This window comes from Sinocyclocheilus anshuiensis, unplaced genomic scaffold (genome assembly GCF_001515605.1).
Source record: "Sinocyclocheilus anshuiensis isolate Anshui unplaced genomic scaffold, SAMN03320099.WGS_v1.1 scaffold447, whole genome shotgun sequence".
In the NCBI taxonomy this organism is placed as follows: Eukaryota; Metazoa; Chordata; class Actinopteri; order Cypriniformes; family Cyprinidae; genus Sinocyclocheilus; species Sinocyclocheilus anshuiensis.
Window position 1 is genome coordinate 4,096,950 of NW_015552615.1, and position 17,091 is coordinate 4,114,040.

Genomic DNA, 17,091 nt, shown 5'->3' on the forward strand with positions numbered 1-17,091 from the left:
AGATATGTGGGGGCGTGTTAGAACGAGCCGTTTTAGGGGGCGTGGCAGAGTCGTAACTTTGATAAAGAATATCTTTTTGGTTTTGAGACTTTAGTCTTTGCAACTTAAGGGATCTTATCTATGCACAATCAGCTTGTAACACTCCAAAGAGAAAGGGAAACTTGAAATCGTATCATATGACCCCTTTAATTACAAAATTACCGAGTGCACCTTTAAGTGTAGAGCGATTGTGTGTCTCCCCCTGCGCGGTCGCAATGGTTTGCTCCACACCAGCGCTGTTTATACTGTTGAGCCGCTGCTTTCCTCAGTCATTGCGCCGCTAACAGCTCCTCCTCACACTCTCTCTCTTGTTGCTCTTTCCACATTTTTGCTCTCTGACATTTTCACCGGTGAGTACTTTCTTCTCATTTTCTCTTGTCTTCATCTTTACCTGTTTTCTACGCCCTCTTTTGATTTGGGATGTGCTTGCGTCTTGTTCTTCTTCTGAGGTCAGCTGACACTCATCTAAAGCCGGTTTTTAATGTTTTACCTTCTTGGAGAGGGGGAAGGTTTTGGTTAACTTTGGTTAACGTGAGTCAGCGCTTGAGTATATTAGTTTCTTTATTTTGTACAATATCCTATAAAGGAGCAAGTGCTGGACACGATTTTGTTTTGCTTTTAAATATTTTTTACTTTCGTTCTTTGTATTTGTCGGTTGGACATTTACATGTAGTTCCTCATTACGTCAATGAGAAAAGACTTTTTTTGTTTCAAAGTTGTTTTTATATCGATCAAAATGATATTTTTTGTGTGAGGACTGATGTGATGTTTGCGTGTTTTGGAGCGCGTGTGAATGCAGCGCAGCGCGCGACTCTCCACTGCAGATCCTGCGAACATTTAAACACGTCTGGACTGTTGAATAACATCCTAGATCTGCTATTCCTCCGCAGTTATCCATGTTATGCCACTGAGACACCGAAAATGTGGACATTCCGCGCAGATACCTTGACTTGATTTAGTTCACTGGGGTCTGTTTTCCAGGGTCATTCATTCCACGAAATGTGTGCCTTTTGCCTCCGTTTGGAAAAGGTGACACTAAAAACAAAGAATGTTTTTAGTGTTGTTACTAAATTACATTTATTACATCTTGAGGCAAATTGTTAATATATGCTGATATATATTGCAGTTGCTGAATGCTTTTATAAAAGTGACAGATTTTAAGTTTCTTTAAACTGATATTGCTACAGATATTTGTAATATATATATATATATATATATACACACACCTCATAGAGAAAATAAAATATACTAGTAATAACAAAAGTTGGTGTCGGATTTTCATTGTTAAAGACATTGTTTACATATATTAGCACTAGGGACACCAAAGGCACCCTATTTGTGGAATGACCCTCCAAGCATGTTGTGAAATTGAATTCTGTGATTTTCTGGCTGCGTCTCAAAACCTAGAGAGCTGTCTACTTGGGCAGCATTTTAGTGCATCTTATGTGTCTGCAGCAGTGGATAGCTGACTGGAAACATGCTTTATGATGCCAAAAATGCAGTCAAAGTGGACCGCCTTGTTTTAGCTGGTCTGTTATGCTGTCTCGTACAAAGTCTCGTATTCTTGCAAGTCGGCTGTAGCTTTTTAATTACATCTAATCACAAGAGCAACAGTTTGATCTGTAGAAGATGACTAATAAGACTAATAAGTGTTTGTGATGTGCAACAACATGATGGGTTGAAATGCAATGCCTCTGAACTAAAATAAAAAATATTCAGAACTTGTTTTTTGGTCATGTTCAGTCTGAAGGAGTATGAACTGAACACACACACACACACAACTTTTCATTAATGAAATGACATGTGATCGAGAACAAACAATGTTGAATATACAGAAGACATACTTCTTTGTTGTTGCCACTTCATCTGCCGCAAGACTTTGTTTGGAGGTCATGGCAAACAAGTAAAAGATATTCTCCTGTCTCTTTTCCGATCTCATGCTTCTCGTCTCTACATATAGACATATATGCACCCACATGCTTCTTTTGAAAGTCCTCCATGACTCCATATGATCTTCATTGCATGCACTTTTGCTTTAAAAGTCCATTATTTCCAGTATGTGGCCAGGTATGGATTTTAGTATTAAGAAAAGCATACGGTTTGACCTTCCAAACACATTGAAACACTTTAAGCCATTTGTTCACACCTTTTCTACAGTAATGCTTTGCATTACTCATGCCCTTCAATTGATATGCTTCTATTTTTGATTATGAAAGATTTTGAAGGACTTATTCCCTGTTTACTGTCGCCATTAGATGAATATTTTCGTTTATGCACAGCTTAATGTCTTTGTCATTAAATAACAGAATATTCCTTTAAGGAAATGCGACTGTGTACAGAGTGTTTTTGGGGTGATTTTTTTTGTTGTTGTTGTTGTATATTGGTTGGTCCATTACGGTCTTTCTCGGCTTGTACTGCCGTTAGCTTATCTAGGGCATTAGTTGCCTACCTCAAGGACAGCCAACTCAAGTTGACCACTTACAGCTGCTGAATTCAAATAACACACTGCAGCACCAGCACAAAAATTGAGGCTTTTATAAAATATTGGGTCTATGCATTAAAATGAATCTACACATTAGGAAAAATGTACATGGTTTGTATGTTTGAATGCCAGTAAAATATGTTTGCATGCATGTTAGGCAAAAAAGGTAGAATACTATTTACATTTGTATTTAAAGCAAAGTGATTAATCCAGGGAGAAAACAATGCAAAAATGCTACCAAATTTTAATGATTTAGTGGTTAGTAATTCATTCCAAACCTTCACACTTGTCAAAAAGTGGTATTCTATTGCTATGAATTATTTCTCAACTTCTAGAAATGTACTGTTAAGGTCACATGCTGTGTCTTGTGACTTCCCAATGTTCAAGATACTAACTATAACCCTGCTTTAAGTAATTAGCACCACTGAAGTGACATTGACATGGCAGTTGGATATATTTGGATTAGCTTGCAGCTTTGTCGTTAAAAGTTCACATATTATTAGTCATTATACCTTTTTCTTCCATCACAAGGCAGTGGCAAAAATTACATTAAGCCAGCTAAATGTCAAGAATATTAAAGTCTCATGGGTATTTTTATGTTTTCAAACTTTTTCACATTCAGGCCATATTCATATTATTCGAAATATCAAAAATTAAAAAGGCTTGTTATCAGACTAATTAATTTGTTCGGTCAAGTCAAGCATCATGAATTAGAAATTTAGATTACATGTACATGAAAGTTTAATGAGTAAATTGGCGGTTGTGCTGTTAACACACTGTAGGTCTCTGTGATGTGTAATGAATTCAGTCAGTTAGTCAGAGGAAATCATAGCCTCATTATTTCACCCACATATATCAACACACACACCATAGTGCTCTCATAGTTACTTGTGAATATATACCATAACTGCCAGCACTGTTTCCTATGACACTATAAAAATGCATGTAATTTTAACAGAAAAAGAATGCAAAAATGCTACAGTAAAAACCTGTTAACTAGTTCAGTTACCTTACCCTATACAGAAAAATGCTGAAATATGTTAAAAGACAATTTTGCTTTAAAATATTGTAGTACAAAGTAAGGAATGGAAAGGAAAGGACATGTGGCCAAGTATGGTGTCCCACACTTGGAATTTGTGCTCTGTGTTTAACCCATCCAAGTGCACACACACAGCAGTGAGTAGTGAACAAACACGCGCACACACACACACACACACACACACACCGTGAACACACACCCAGAGCAGTGGGCAGCCAATGCTGCGGCGCCCGGGGAGCAGTTGGGAGTTCAGTGCCTTGCTCAAGGGTCTCACCTCAGTTGTGGTATTGAGGGTGGAGAGAGCGCTGGATATTCACTCCCCCCACCAACAATTCCTGCAGGACCTGAGACTCAAACCTGTGACCTTGGGGTTACAAGTCCGACTCTCTATCCATTAGGCCATGACTAAGTATTAAGTGTGAATTTATGGAAATGATATAGTTATATAACATTGTTTTATAATTATAATTAATGGTAATTTTATATATATATATATATATATATATATACAGTGGGTACGGTGTATATATATATATATATATAAGCATTGTTTTATGTATGCTGTTATGGTCAAATATTTTTATATTTGTAAAATATTTATGTAAAAATTAATTGTTCTAATTTCCCTACATGAAACATCATATTTGTTTGGATCATAAATTTACACTGAAGTGTTTTAATGTCTGTACACTCTAAAAAATGCTGGGTTGTTTCAACCCAATGTTGGGTCAACTATGGAGTTGGGTTAAATTTTGGTTACATTTTTAAATTAACTTTTTAACCCAACAGTTGGGTTAGTCCATAGTTGACCCAACATTGGGTTGAAACAACCCAGCATTTTTTAGAGTGTAACTTAATGTTTGTGTTTTTTATCTCTTTTCTTTTTAAAGAATTAGAGTATTTGATCCTAGATTTTTGGCATTTCATCTTCAGTGTTTGATGTTGTCTAAAGGTTTTTTTTTGTTGTTTTTTTTCAGTTAATGTATCTGAGTGATGTTTTGGGGAGGATGTGTGGCGTGACTGTCAGTGCTTATTGCAGCAGGGGGCAGTGGCTGAGTGGACGAGATATTGTATGACTGGAATGCTCCTCAAATGTCAGTGGCTGCCGCCACCCAAACAACTAATCCCACGATAAAGCCCCTGCGACACATTCAGAATTAAACATCAGAACTGTGTTTTGATTGATCGTCCTCCACTCGACTCTCCATTTGGCCAGCCTTGATGTGAAACAGGCTTATGTTTGTCAGCATCTTCATGATTGAAATGATGTAATATCTCAAGTTACTCACGAGTTATGCTGTCAATGGAAGTTTCCATTAGGCGTGACTGTGAAAGAGGAGGCTTATGATGAGGGTCAAGAGAGACATTGAAATGAAAATATCACTTTTTTTCTCAAATTGAGCTTCCACTGAAAAATTTAAATTAGCTGTGCACTATTGGAGAACGAATTTCATCATGCATTATCATTACTCATACTGTACACCCTTAAAATGAAGCTTCAAAAGTTTTTTCTTCAATAGTGCCATATAAGAAACATTTACGGTTCCTTAAAGAACCTTTCAGTAAACAATTCTTAAAAGAACCATTTTTTCTTGGTTTGAAGAGCTAACAATCTAAGGAACATTTTACCGCTATAAATAGCATTTTTGTGAAGTGGAAAGGTTCTTAAATCTTAATGGTTCTTTGTGGAACCATAGATGCCAAAGAACCTTTTTTTTTTTTTTAGAGTCCGCAAACCCTGAACCATAGCTATTTCAATTCCCAACCTGCACTGTTTGTGTTACAAACAGGAATCATACCTCAAAACCTTGTAGCTTGTTGAGAATTGTTCTAAGCAATAAAGCTTTCACTTGACAGGTGAAATGAAAAAAACTTAATCGAAGGGACTTGAGCCATATCTACATACTCTAATATCACAGAGACTTACAGTACTGTACTCTTTTCAATTGGGCCAGTAAGAAACCACCCAGAAAACCCTAGAAACAAGCAACGTGATAAAAACACATAAATGACCTATAACATTGAAGCAGTGAAGTTTGCACAGGGAGGCACCACACTTTTTTTTTTTTTTTTTTCAGAAAATTAAAAAATGCGTTACTCTTATGCAGTCATGTTCAGCTGCTGAAATCCTGCATGCTACTATAAGTATTTGCTTTGTTTTGAACCACAGGATCCCTCACGCACTCCAGGTCACAAGCGCTGGGACCAAGCAGTATAACCGCATCCGTCTCCTGGTCACAGAAGATATCTGAGAGGTACGTGCAACTTCGGTTCCCAAGCCTGAGTCTCTACAAACATAGATTTAGCAGTGTTTGATCTGAGCGGAGGTGTTAAAGTTCAGCATTTATACTGACAAATGTTAACAGGGCTTTTGTGCAGAACTCTCATTGGGCACAAAGCAGCATGCATGTTCTCTGCAAATACTGAGAGGGGATTTTACACATACATAAGGACTGGTTCACACTGAATGCGTGGCTTTTTAATTGTCTTTGACTGTTGCACTGCTTTTTCATACACAAGCATCATGTTTTTAAGTTAAAAGAAGTGCAACTTAAAAATGCATCTCAAGACCCTACCTTCTTCTGCAATTGGATACTAATATGTGGTGTCCTACGTTCATTGGGTTGAAACAACCCAGCATTTTTTAGAGTGTAACTTAATGTTTGTGTTTTTTATCTCTTTTCTTTTTAAAGAATTAGAGTATTTGATCCTAGATTTTTGGCATTTCATCTTCAGTGTTTGATGTTGTCTAAAGGTTTTTTTTTGTTGTTTTTTTTCAGTTAATGTATCTGAGTGATGTTTTGGGGAGGATGTGTGGCGTGACTGTCAGTGCTTATTGCAGCAGGGGGCAGTGGCTGAGTGGACGAGATATTGTATGACTGGAATGCTCCTCAAATGTCAGTGGCTGCCGCCACCCAAACAACTAATCCCACGATAAAGCCCCTGCGACACATTCAGAATTAAACATCAGAACTGTGTTTTGATTGATCGTCCTCCACTCGACTCTCCATTTGGCCAGCCTTGATGTGAAACAGGCTTATGTTTGTCAGCATCTTCATGATTGAAATGATGTAATATCTCAAGTTACTCACGAGTTATGCTGTCAATGGAAGTTTCCATTAGGCGTGACTGTGAAAGAGGAGGCTTATGATGAGGGTCAAGAGAGACATTGAAATGAAAATATCACTTTTTTTCTCAAATTGAGCTTCCACTGAAAAATTTAAATTAGCTGTGCACTATTGGAGAACGAATTTCATCATGCATTATCATTACTCATACTGTACACCCTTAAAATGAAGCTTCAAAAGTTTTTTCTTCAATAGTGCCATATAAGAAACATTTACGGTTCCTTAAAGAACCTTTCAGTAAACAATTCTTAAAAGAACCATTTTTTCTTGGTTTGAAGAGCTAACAATCTAAGGAACATTTTACCGCTATAAATAGCATTTTTGTGAAGTGGAAAGGTTCTTAAATCTTAATGGTTCTTTGTGGAACCATAGATGCCAAAGAACCTTTTTTTTTTTTTTAGAGTCCGCAAACCCTGAACCATAGCTATTTCAATTCCCAACCTGCACTGTTTGTGTTACAAACAGGAATCATACCTCAAAACCTTGTAGCTTGTTGAGAATTGTTCTAAGCAATAAAGCTTTCACTTGACAGGTGAAATGAAAAAAACTTAATCGAAGGGACTTGAGCCATATCTACATACTCTAATATCACAGAGACTTACAGTACTGTACTCTTTTCAATTGGGCCAGTAAGAAACCACCCAGAAAACCCTAGAAACAAGCAACGTGATAAAAACACATAAATGACCTATAACATTGAAGCAGTGAAGTTTGCACAGGGAGGCCCCACACTTTTTTTTTTTTTTTTTCAGAAAATTAAAAAATGCGTTACTCTTATGCAGTCATGTTCAGCTGCTGAAATCCTGCATGCTACTATAAGTATTTGCTTTGTTTTGAACCACAGGATCCCTCACGCACTCCAGGTCACAAGCGCTGGGACCAAGCAGTATAACCGCATCCGTCTCCTGGTCACAGAAGATATCTGAGAGGTACGTGCAACTTCGGTTCCCAAGCCTGAGTCTCTACAAACATAGATTTAGCAGTGTTTGATCTGAGCGGAGGTGTTAAAGTTCAGCATTTATACTGACAAATGTTAACAGGGCTTTTGTGCAGAACTCTCATTGGGCACAAAGCAGCATGCATGTTCTCTGCAAATACTGAGAGGGGATTTTACACATACATAAGGACTGGTTCACACTGAATGCGTGGCTTTTTAATTGTCTTTGACTGTTGCACTGCTTTTTCATACACAAGCATCATGTTTTTAAGTTAAAAGAAGTGCAACTTAAAAATGCATCTCAAGACCCTACCTTCTTCTGCAATTGGATACTAATATGTGGTGTCCTACGTTTTTAAAAGCAAACAAATTCTGAGTGAAAGGCCTCTAATACTGCTAAAACTAGTTTGATGTAACTTTCAGTGATTAGTTGATTTGTTAAGTCTGTGATGCGCTGTTGATTTCAGCAGATCTTCTGTCAATGGTTGTCACCTGAGTTGGTTTTTTTGAAAGCATTAAAGGAATAGTTCACCCAAAAATATTTTTTTTCCCTAAAAAATTTGCTCACCCTCAGGCCATCCAAGATGTAGATGAGTTTGTTACTTCTTTGGAACAGATTTGAAGATATTTAGCATTACATCACTTGCCTCTGCAGTGAATGGGTGCCGTCAGAATGAGAGTCCAAACAGCTAAAAAACATCACAATAATCCACAAGTATTCCACACAACTCGTCCATCAATTTACATCTTTTGAAGTGAAAAGCTGTGTTTTTGTACGAAACAAATCTATCACGAAGATGTTTTTACCTTCAAACAGTTGCTTCTGGCTAAAATACATCTCTTCTGATTCAGGAGAGAAATATGCACAGATCAAGCACTGTTTACAAGCGAAAGCAGTCTTAAATAGTTCTAAACAAATATGTTGTGGATTTTGGTGTAAGAGGACAGCAGTGGATGAACTTTTTCACTGAGGGAAGTGTTATTATGGATTATGGACGGACGCATATTTTGGCCAGAAGGAACAGTTTAAAGTGAAATCACCTTAATGATGGATTTGTTTCTTACAAACATGCAGCTGTTCACTTCACATGACATTCATTGATGGACTGGAGTGGTGTGGATTATTGTGATGTTTTTCAGCTGTTTGGACTCTCATTCTGATGGCACCCATTCACTGCAGAGGATCCACAAGTGACGCAATGCTAAATTTCTCCAACTTTAACAAACAAACTAATATGCATCTTGGATGGTCTGAGAGGCAGTACATTTGTAGAAAATTTTAATTTGGTTGTGAACTATTCCTTAAAAATTTAAAGGTGTTAAATAATCAGAAAACCAGACAGTGCAAATCATTCGCAGACCGAAGTTGTTTCTCTTTGGCTAAAAGTGCTCTTTGCAAAGACTATAAGGCTTTCACAGTGACAGGTGTTATTTCTCAGGACACGTATATCAGTGAGATCTGTCAGATACAGTATTAAGTACATTTTGTATGTGTTATTAAAAACATTGCTTACAGTACCTTTAAATTTTAATAACCAAAGCATAAGGAAAGAAATATCTCAAATGAGATCTCGAATATCTCAGTTGTTTCACCTAGACTGTGGACAGAGAATAAAAGCAGTGCAAATGGAGAGTGTTGCTAAAGTTTCCTCCTTTGAGACATTTCTCATCTGAAGTCTCCTCTAGAGTTTCAAAAGACATCGTAATAAGTGCTCAGATTACCAAAGTCTGCAATCATTCATTAGATTTGAACTTTCAAGACCAAACTGTCTGAGCTATGCTAGATATTACTATTAGCAGTTGTCCCATTTATATCTATTTTTTATGATTTCCCCTGAGAAATTTTAAAAGAGGCATCTGAGACAAAGTCGATAACGAAATATAATAGAATTCTTAATCTTCTGTTTTGACCTCAAAGCAATAAAGTTCTTTTGGAGAGTTTGGTTTTAATAATACAGCATGCATATACTTTCATAAACTGCGTATATTAAGTCATAAAGTGTCGGACTGAAGTTTTTGTGTATGAGATTTTGTGTTTATAACATCTGTGTAATATCTGTAAATTTGAAGCAAATAAAATTTTGATCTTTTCATTGCCTGTATATAAAATCACTCTTCAATCAGTCACTAAACAGCAAACAATCTTGCAATCTGGGGAATATGATTTGCAAATTTGTTTTGAATGTGGTGGGCTGAGTATTTTTAGACGAACTGAGCTAAATGTGTTTGGCATGAAAGTCTTGAATGAGCATTAATTAGAGGAAGCAGTGCAACAAGGTCAGCCTCGGTTTGGCGTTTTAGACAAGAATGTCTGGAACGAGGATCTCTATGAAAATGTTCTGAATAGTAAATGATGTGCATCAGAGATGCGGCGAGCAGTTCCCAGCAGTGATTCGAGCATCTCTCTCTAATCAGCACTAGCTAAGAAAGGGCGTGTGAATTATAGATACACCTCTCTGAAAATTTCATGAAAATGTTATTCATGCATTATGTCAAACACCGACCGCAACATTGGCCAGAGAGCATGGCGAATCCTGCTTACTGAGAAAGAGAGGGGGGGTTAAAGGAAACCTTGCGCCGTTTCACTGTAAGTTAAATTAGCAGTCTGAATTCAGTCATATCTACGGAAGAAAAGACAACAAGTTCTTTTGAAGTCAATTTCAGGAGCTATTTCCATCACCTGCCTCACCAGGACTGCAATTAGGCTCATGCTTTGCAAATCAGAGCCAATTATGTGCGTTCAGTAAAAGCATATTTTTTTTTAGAGTAAGAACAAAATGAGCTTGCAGTGAATATATCTGATGTGTTTCGTGGAAATGAGTTAGCATTTCCTTGGAACTCAACCCACATGGGGAGCCACCACAAGAGGTTAAACTGGGATTTTGGGGGGTGGGCAAAAGCATTATTATGTACGCTACTGTTCACACAGTCAGTAGGGTCTTTTAAGAAATTAATACTTTTTTTCAGCCAGGATGCATTAAACTGATTGAAAATTGACAGTAGAAGCCATTTATAATGTTGCAAAAGATTTGTAACATCTAAAATAAATGCTGTTCTTTTAAACTTTCTTTACCATCAAAGAAATAACAAGTATATTAAACTAGAAAATTGTAATAATATTTCACTGTTTATTTCAATTTTTTTTAATGTTAAAGGGGTCATATGAGGCTGCTAAAAGGAACATTATTTTGTGTATTTGGTGTAATGAAATGTTTATGCGGTTTAAAGTTTAAAAAACACATTATTTTCCACATACTGTACATTATTGTTTCTCCTCTATGCCCCGCCTTTTTGAAACGCGTCGATTTTTACAAAGCTCATCGGTCTGAAAAAGCGAGGTGTGCTGTGATTGGCCAGCTATCCAATGCGTTGTGATTGGCCGAATACCTCAAGCGTGAGACGGAAATGTTACGCCCCTCACATACTGTTGATGCCGTGTCCTGGCCGGAGTGAAGGAAAAATTGAAATCACATCATATGACCCCTTTAATGTTTAATATTAATATTCATTTTAATTGTAATAATATTTCATATTACTGTTTTTTTTTTTTTTTTTTTTTTTTTTTTTTTTTTTTTTTTTTTTAAAAAAAAAAAAAAAAAAAAAACTCTAGCTTTCTATTCTACTTTTGACTGATTTTTTAAATCAAATTAATGCAGTCTTGGTGAGCAGAAGATAATTAGGCTTTTACTGCTTAAAATTCCCTCAACTAAACCTTATTATCAGCCAGCAGCTATTATACAAATCAACAACTTGTCTTGCAAATCAAGTGTTTCATCTTTGTGACAGTATTGGTTTTGTTGGCACTAAGAAATGTAGTTTATTGCATTAAGCAAAATATGACAAATGCATGTTCTTATTATATCGCACTGTGTTTAAAACGACACAGTCGACGTTATTCGTTTTTTTACCTTTGCCTACTATAAGTCTACTGCTTCGGAAGATTTTCTACAGAGGAAAGGCTCTAATAATCTCATAGATCTCAGTGTGAGCTCAGATATTTCTGATCGAATGATCTAAACCATGTTATTTTATTCACAGCGTTAGAGCTCTGTACTGTACATCAACAATTGGCTCGTTTGTTTGTATTTGCATTTCTCCCTAGAATGATCAAAGACAAATTTGATATTTTACTGAAACTGAATGAACTGAAAACTTAATTAGGTTTAAACAGTTAGTCTCTTCTCCTGAGCTATAAAAGAGCAACCTCTGAGCAGCAAAACAAAACACTGCAGAAATGCAGTAACATACAGTAGCTTGTATAACATTTAACAAATGCTAAAAGCTGTGATTTCATTTGATGTGATAAAATTGTGATGTATTTTGCATGCTTTATCTAGCTTAGTAAATGCATTACTGCCAAGCTGTGGTAGTGCACATCGGTGTCAGGTTGTATAGTTCATGAGTCGTTGCTCGTAACCCCGGGGGTCAAGCTTTTGAATTAATGAAGGAACCCTTTGCTGCTACAATATGACCTCTGACAAGACTTTTCCCACTGCATGCCAAAGACCTTCAGTCTCCTGCTGCTGCTTTTCAGCTCTTAAAACCATACGTCAGACATATTATTTTATGATATGATATGATATGATATGATATACTTATTTATTTATAAATATATTTTCATATATTTAAATTAGATTTTAGCAGATTTTAATTTTTTTTTTGCCCTTTGAAGTACATGTTATAATATATTTTTAACTATGAAGTAGTGCTGGGCGGTATACCGGTTCATACCGAATACCGGTGTTTATTTTGTTATGCTTTTTGCTGGCACAGCCCAAGTCATATCCCATCATGCCTTTCTCCTTATTATGTCATCTTGTCTGAACCAATTTGGCAAAGAATGGAGCATTACAAGCTTTTATTGAATAATTTCCTTGAATCATTTACAAGAGGAACCGTTCCATCACAGAGTTCAGATTTTTCGCCTGCTTGATTTTGCCAACAAACAACACTTAAAGGGAATGACTTACAGGGTCATTCCTCTTCTCCAGTTCCTTTTGAAGTCTGTAACTCATAAATATTTAATATGCTTTTGTTGAAATTTAAGTTTTTTATTAAAATGGTATATCAGACTTTTAGGAATATGATCTGGTCAAGCTCAGACACTTATAAGTAATAATTAATAAAGTTTAACTGACTTAGCTTGTCTAGAGCATATTTTGAATATGTTTAATGTTAACGTATTCTTTGAATATTAGATACATCATCAAAAATGCATTAACATTGAGTAATGCAAAAATATGCTCTAGTCAATCTCAGTCATTTAAACTTTAATTATGGCTTGATTATTTACACAATGTAGCAAGAAAAAGGTCATGAAGGAACTGACAACAAAAGAGACCGATTTTTGTTTAAAACATTGTGATTGGAGAAAGATCAACTGGAGTGCCCATTTTGAATATTGCAGTGAAATTATTTTCTTTAAGAACATATTTAAAAATGACCTAATTTATATGATTTCCATCTCTAAAAATTTGAATTTAATATTTAATCCATTACATTTAGACATAGATGATGAGGACATAATAAATGAACAGCATAATAGGAACAACCCATCTGTGGTTTGACTGACTGGGGTGGTTCACATTTGGTTTTTTAGGTAAAATGTGTGCAATTATGAACAGATAGTATAAAATGTGTAATTTTGAGTAAACTGACCATCTGCAGTCCAAATGTAAATTGATTTAGGAATAGTACATTATATCAGTGCAGAAAAAATAAATTCCCCTCTGTCCTCAGGTATAGCGTGTAATCCTGAAGGAGAATTAATGAGTGTGTGGTGCTGTCCTGTTATCACTAGTGGCTGTATCTGATAGGAAAATCACCACTTAATGGGAAGATAATGTGTCAATTAATTCTCCTTTAATGGCAGCGAAAAAAAGGTGAAAAGAAAAGAAGATAATTGTGTTACTTTGGGCTCAGCTCCTTTATCCTTGTCGAAGACATCCAAGTCATGTGTTTCTGCTGCTGTCTTATTGAGTGCTGTTACTCAGATAGACTTGTTGATTTATTTTCTTCTTCGTGCATTGCATAATATAAGCTTCAATTAATACCAGAAGCATGTCTTAGTTGCTGCTTAACCATTTAAAGCAGTGTATCCTTGTTTTATATGGAGGTCCCTAAATAGAAACATTAAACATGTTAAATTTTGTTTGCTGAGGACCTTTTTTCCATGACTAATGCTGCATTCACGCCATATCGTAATTACCGTAATTTCGAGATGACAACACGTGACGTTCTACTCGGAGCTGTTCACGTCCTCGGACTCGGAATTATGCTTTTCTATGGCAACACTATCAATGCCTAAACAGGGCCTGCGGTGGTCAGGTGGTACAGCGGTCATGAAAAAAAGAAAAAGAAAAGTGTATATATATATATAATATATATTCCATATTTATTTGACCCTCTAACTCTAGCACTCTCTATTCTAATTCTATTCTTAAAAAAAAAAACACTTGTCCCTTTTAGAGTTGCACTCTATTCATTTGATGCTTGTTTTCTTTAAAAAAACAAACAAACAATTAACACTTGCTTTCTAATCTTTTTGTATTCTATCTGTTTTCTTTTAATTTATTATACAATTAACAAATGGACCTCTTGAGAGTTACCGTCTGGGGTTGCCAATAGTTTAAACCCCCCTAAGAAGTTTAAAAGGACACTGTTTTTCTGCACAGTGTTTTACTTAATCTTCACAACCTGGCACCAATGTTATTTTAACTGAAGCTTATATTAAGCAATGCATTAAGAAAAAAATAGCGCTGATGAGCTGAAAACATTGACAAACAAGTAAATTGTAATTTAGCAATCTCCATTAAGATTTTCCGGTCAAATTAAAATGTAATACAATCAATCTGTGTCTGCCATCAAACCTTAATAATAAATCCAATCCAAACTGTAATAAATCTAAACATGGGTCTTGACTATATTGTTTGTGATTGTCGTTGCTGAACAGTCTTTTTTGTTCCTGTTTAATAGAAAAACATGAATGTATTTTAGAATTAATATTAGGAATTTCACTGTTTTAGCTTTTGATAAAAGCTTTTGAGCTTTACCAGTTTTTATAATGTACACTCTAAAAAATGCTGGGTTGTTTCAATCCAACTTTGGGTCAAATATAGACTAACCCAACCGTTGGGTTACATTTTTACATTAAATTTTTAACCCAAAAGTTGGGTTAGTCCATATTTGACCCAAAGTTGGATTGAAACAACCCAGCATTTTTTAGAGTGTAGACGGTGTGTTAATTTATGATAATTTAACCCTTAAATCAGAAAACTGCACGAGTTGATATTCTCTTTATTTGTGCTTTATCTGTGCAATGAAATGTCTCAAATAACAACAATCATAATCATGATTATATTTTGAGAAAAATAATTGTGATTATCAGTTTAACCATTATGACTAAGTTTTCATTGAATAAAACTAGACTGAAAACTTTCCCAGGAAAGTTTGGAAGAGTCTAGCGATAACACTTAAAAACAAATGTAATTGTTGATTGTTCCTTGTTACGTGATGGTTCTCCTTTTAAATTTCCCGTAAGGTGGACCATGGTCAATAGGTCTTGAGCTTCATGGACACAGAAACGGTCTCTTGGGGTAATTATTTTTTTTCTTTTCCTCTTGAATAGATGATTGGTTGCTTGACCTTAGAGGTCTCTGTTCTGAGTGGTTCTTTGAAAAGCGTCTTTGCAAATGAGGCTCACGATTAGTACAACAGCCTTCCACGACATCAAAATGCACAATGAATGAGAGAGCTGAAATTGAATTTGATTCTATTTTTATTGAAAAAATGGTTTCAAAATTCAATATCCTCTTCCATAAAATGACTGAAGGTAAAGCTTCAGAACTAGTCAAAGGGAATTTCTTGTTAGATGTTACTATGATTATTGAAGCTAAAGACTTTGATTCTGTCCGCCTTTTGAATTTGCACAAGCTTAGAGATGGAAAGATGGGATGTTAATGAAATTTTTCTACATTCCTTGCTTGAGTTAATTACCATCGGTTGCAAATAGTGATCCTTCACCTTATGAAATTACTTCAGCATCTTTGAAAGCACGCTGTAGTCTTTTGATTTCCACCGCTGTCATTTGAATACATTTTTGAGTGTGACTTGCAAGATAGAAATTTCTGCATAAAATTGTAACATCTCAGTGGAGCATATTTTCAGTCTGGCTTTTAACATGATAAATCTGAGCGTAATCCAGCTAGCACATCTTGTACCCTACAGCATTTACACTTAGCCTCTTTTAATGAGTGTCTCTAAGGCTTTCCACTAATCCTGGTTAATCTCCTTTAATGGTGTGATGTATCCAATAACCAATTCAGCCCGCAGGACCAGATCGCCAGAGGGTCTGCATACTGGACCGCAAACATGAAGAACTTTGGAGAAATCTGGGGCATGTACTTTACATTCACAGCTGCCATTTGGGGAAATCATTCATGTGCATTGAAAACGAGCTTGGAGAAGGTGGATAGTCCTGATATAGACATGGATATGGCGTGCATTTGAAATGTTAGATATCCATTTTAGATGTTGAGACGTTGTAAAAGCAGCATTTTTGTTGGCCAGCCTGGTCCTGCATGCTTTATACATGGATGCTTCCCCAGAGCTACTGTACTAGACATTGCTGGCTTCCAAAAAAGCTCTGAATTGGCTGTGAAGTGCATGAATTACAGATGTTTTCACTTTTCATTCGACTGTCTCTGATGAGATGTCATTGCACATTTCTCCTGTCAAGCCTTCTGTTGCTCAATTAAGTCCTTAAATCAGGATGTCAAGCATTCTTCTACTGAACCTTTTAAGCATTGAATGACACTTGGAGACGACTTGGCACATATTCTTGATACCATAATTGATAGGCGCTGCATGTATGAAGACACCTTTGAAAAATAATGAGCATGTCAGATGCTTTATTTAGTGGTTCTTCACACTCTTTTCAGTGGCTCCAATTGAGATATCAGTGCCGTCATTCACACTGTCCTGTGACTTGGGCTGAAGTCTAAAATGCAATCTTGATCCATTTATAAACTCTTGTCAACTGAAAACCCACAGTTGGCTTCACTTATAGGCTATTTTTGCTTTGCTAATGAAGCAAAAGGCCCTGGAGGTGCTGTATTATCGTGTATGTTCTGCGCGTTGTTATTGAGCGTGAATTTGATAACTGAGTCATACATTTAAATTAGACTTTATGGAAATCAACATCTAAGTGACGGATTCAGAACAGTGCCTCATTGCTTTTCTCCTTAGATCTCAGTCCCACACTTAAAAATAAAGGTTTTAGTAAAGAGTTAACAGTCTGATGCCTGGAGAATGTTTTTACTTTTATATGATGCAATTGCAGAACCTTTTTAAGCTCTGGTATTTAAAAAAAAAACATAGAATGAAGCTTTTTCTGACAATGAAGTTTTTTGTGCATTGTATATTTCATATATACATATAAATTTTTTATATCCCACAATTATGCATA

The 17,091-nt window shown here is 36.0% G+C and overlaps 1 protein-coding gene across 7 annotated transcripts in view; it reads left to right on the top strand.

The window, feature by feature from the left end:
• Window positions 1–258: 258 nt before the first annotated feature.
• Window positions 259–17,091, top strand: part of LOC107666096 (RNA-binding protein Raly-like) — an 83,723-nt gene continuing 66,890 nt past the window's right edge. For 6 of the 7 annotated variants that reach the window (XR_001631633.1, XR_001631634.1, XM_016457226.1 and 3 more), the window contains exon 1: window positions 7,526–7,617. The gene's annotated coding sequence lies outside the window, so the exon portion shown is untranslated. Of the gene's footprint in view, window positions 390–7,525; window positions 7,618–17,091 lie in introns of those variants that run through there. The other variant, XM_016457230.1, reaches the window with a different exon arrangement.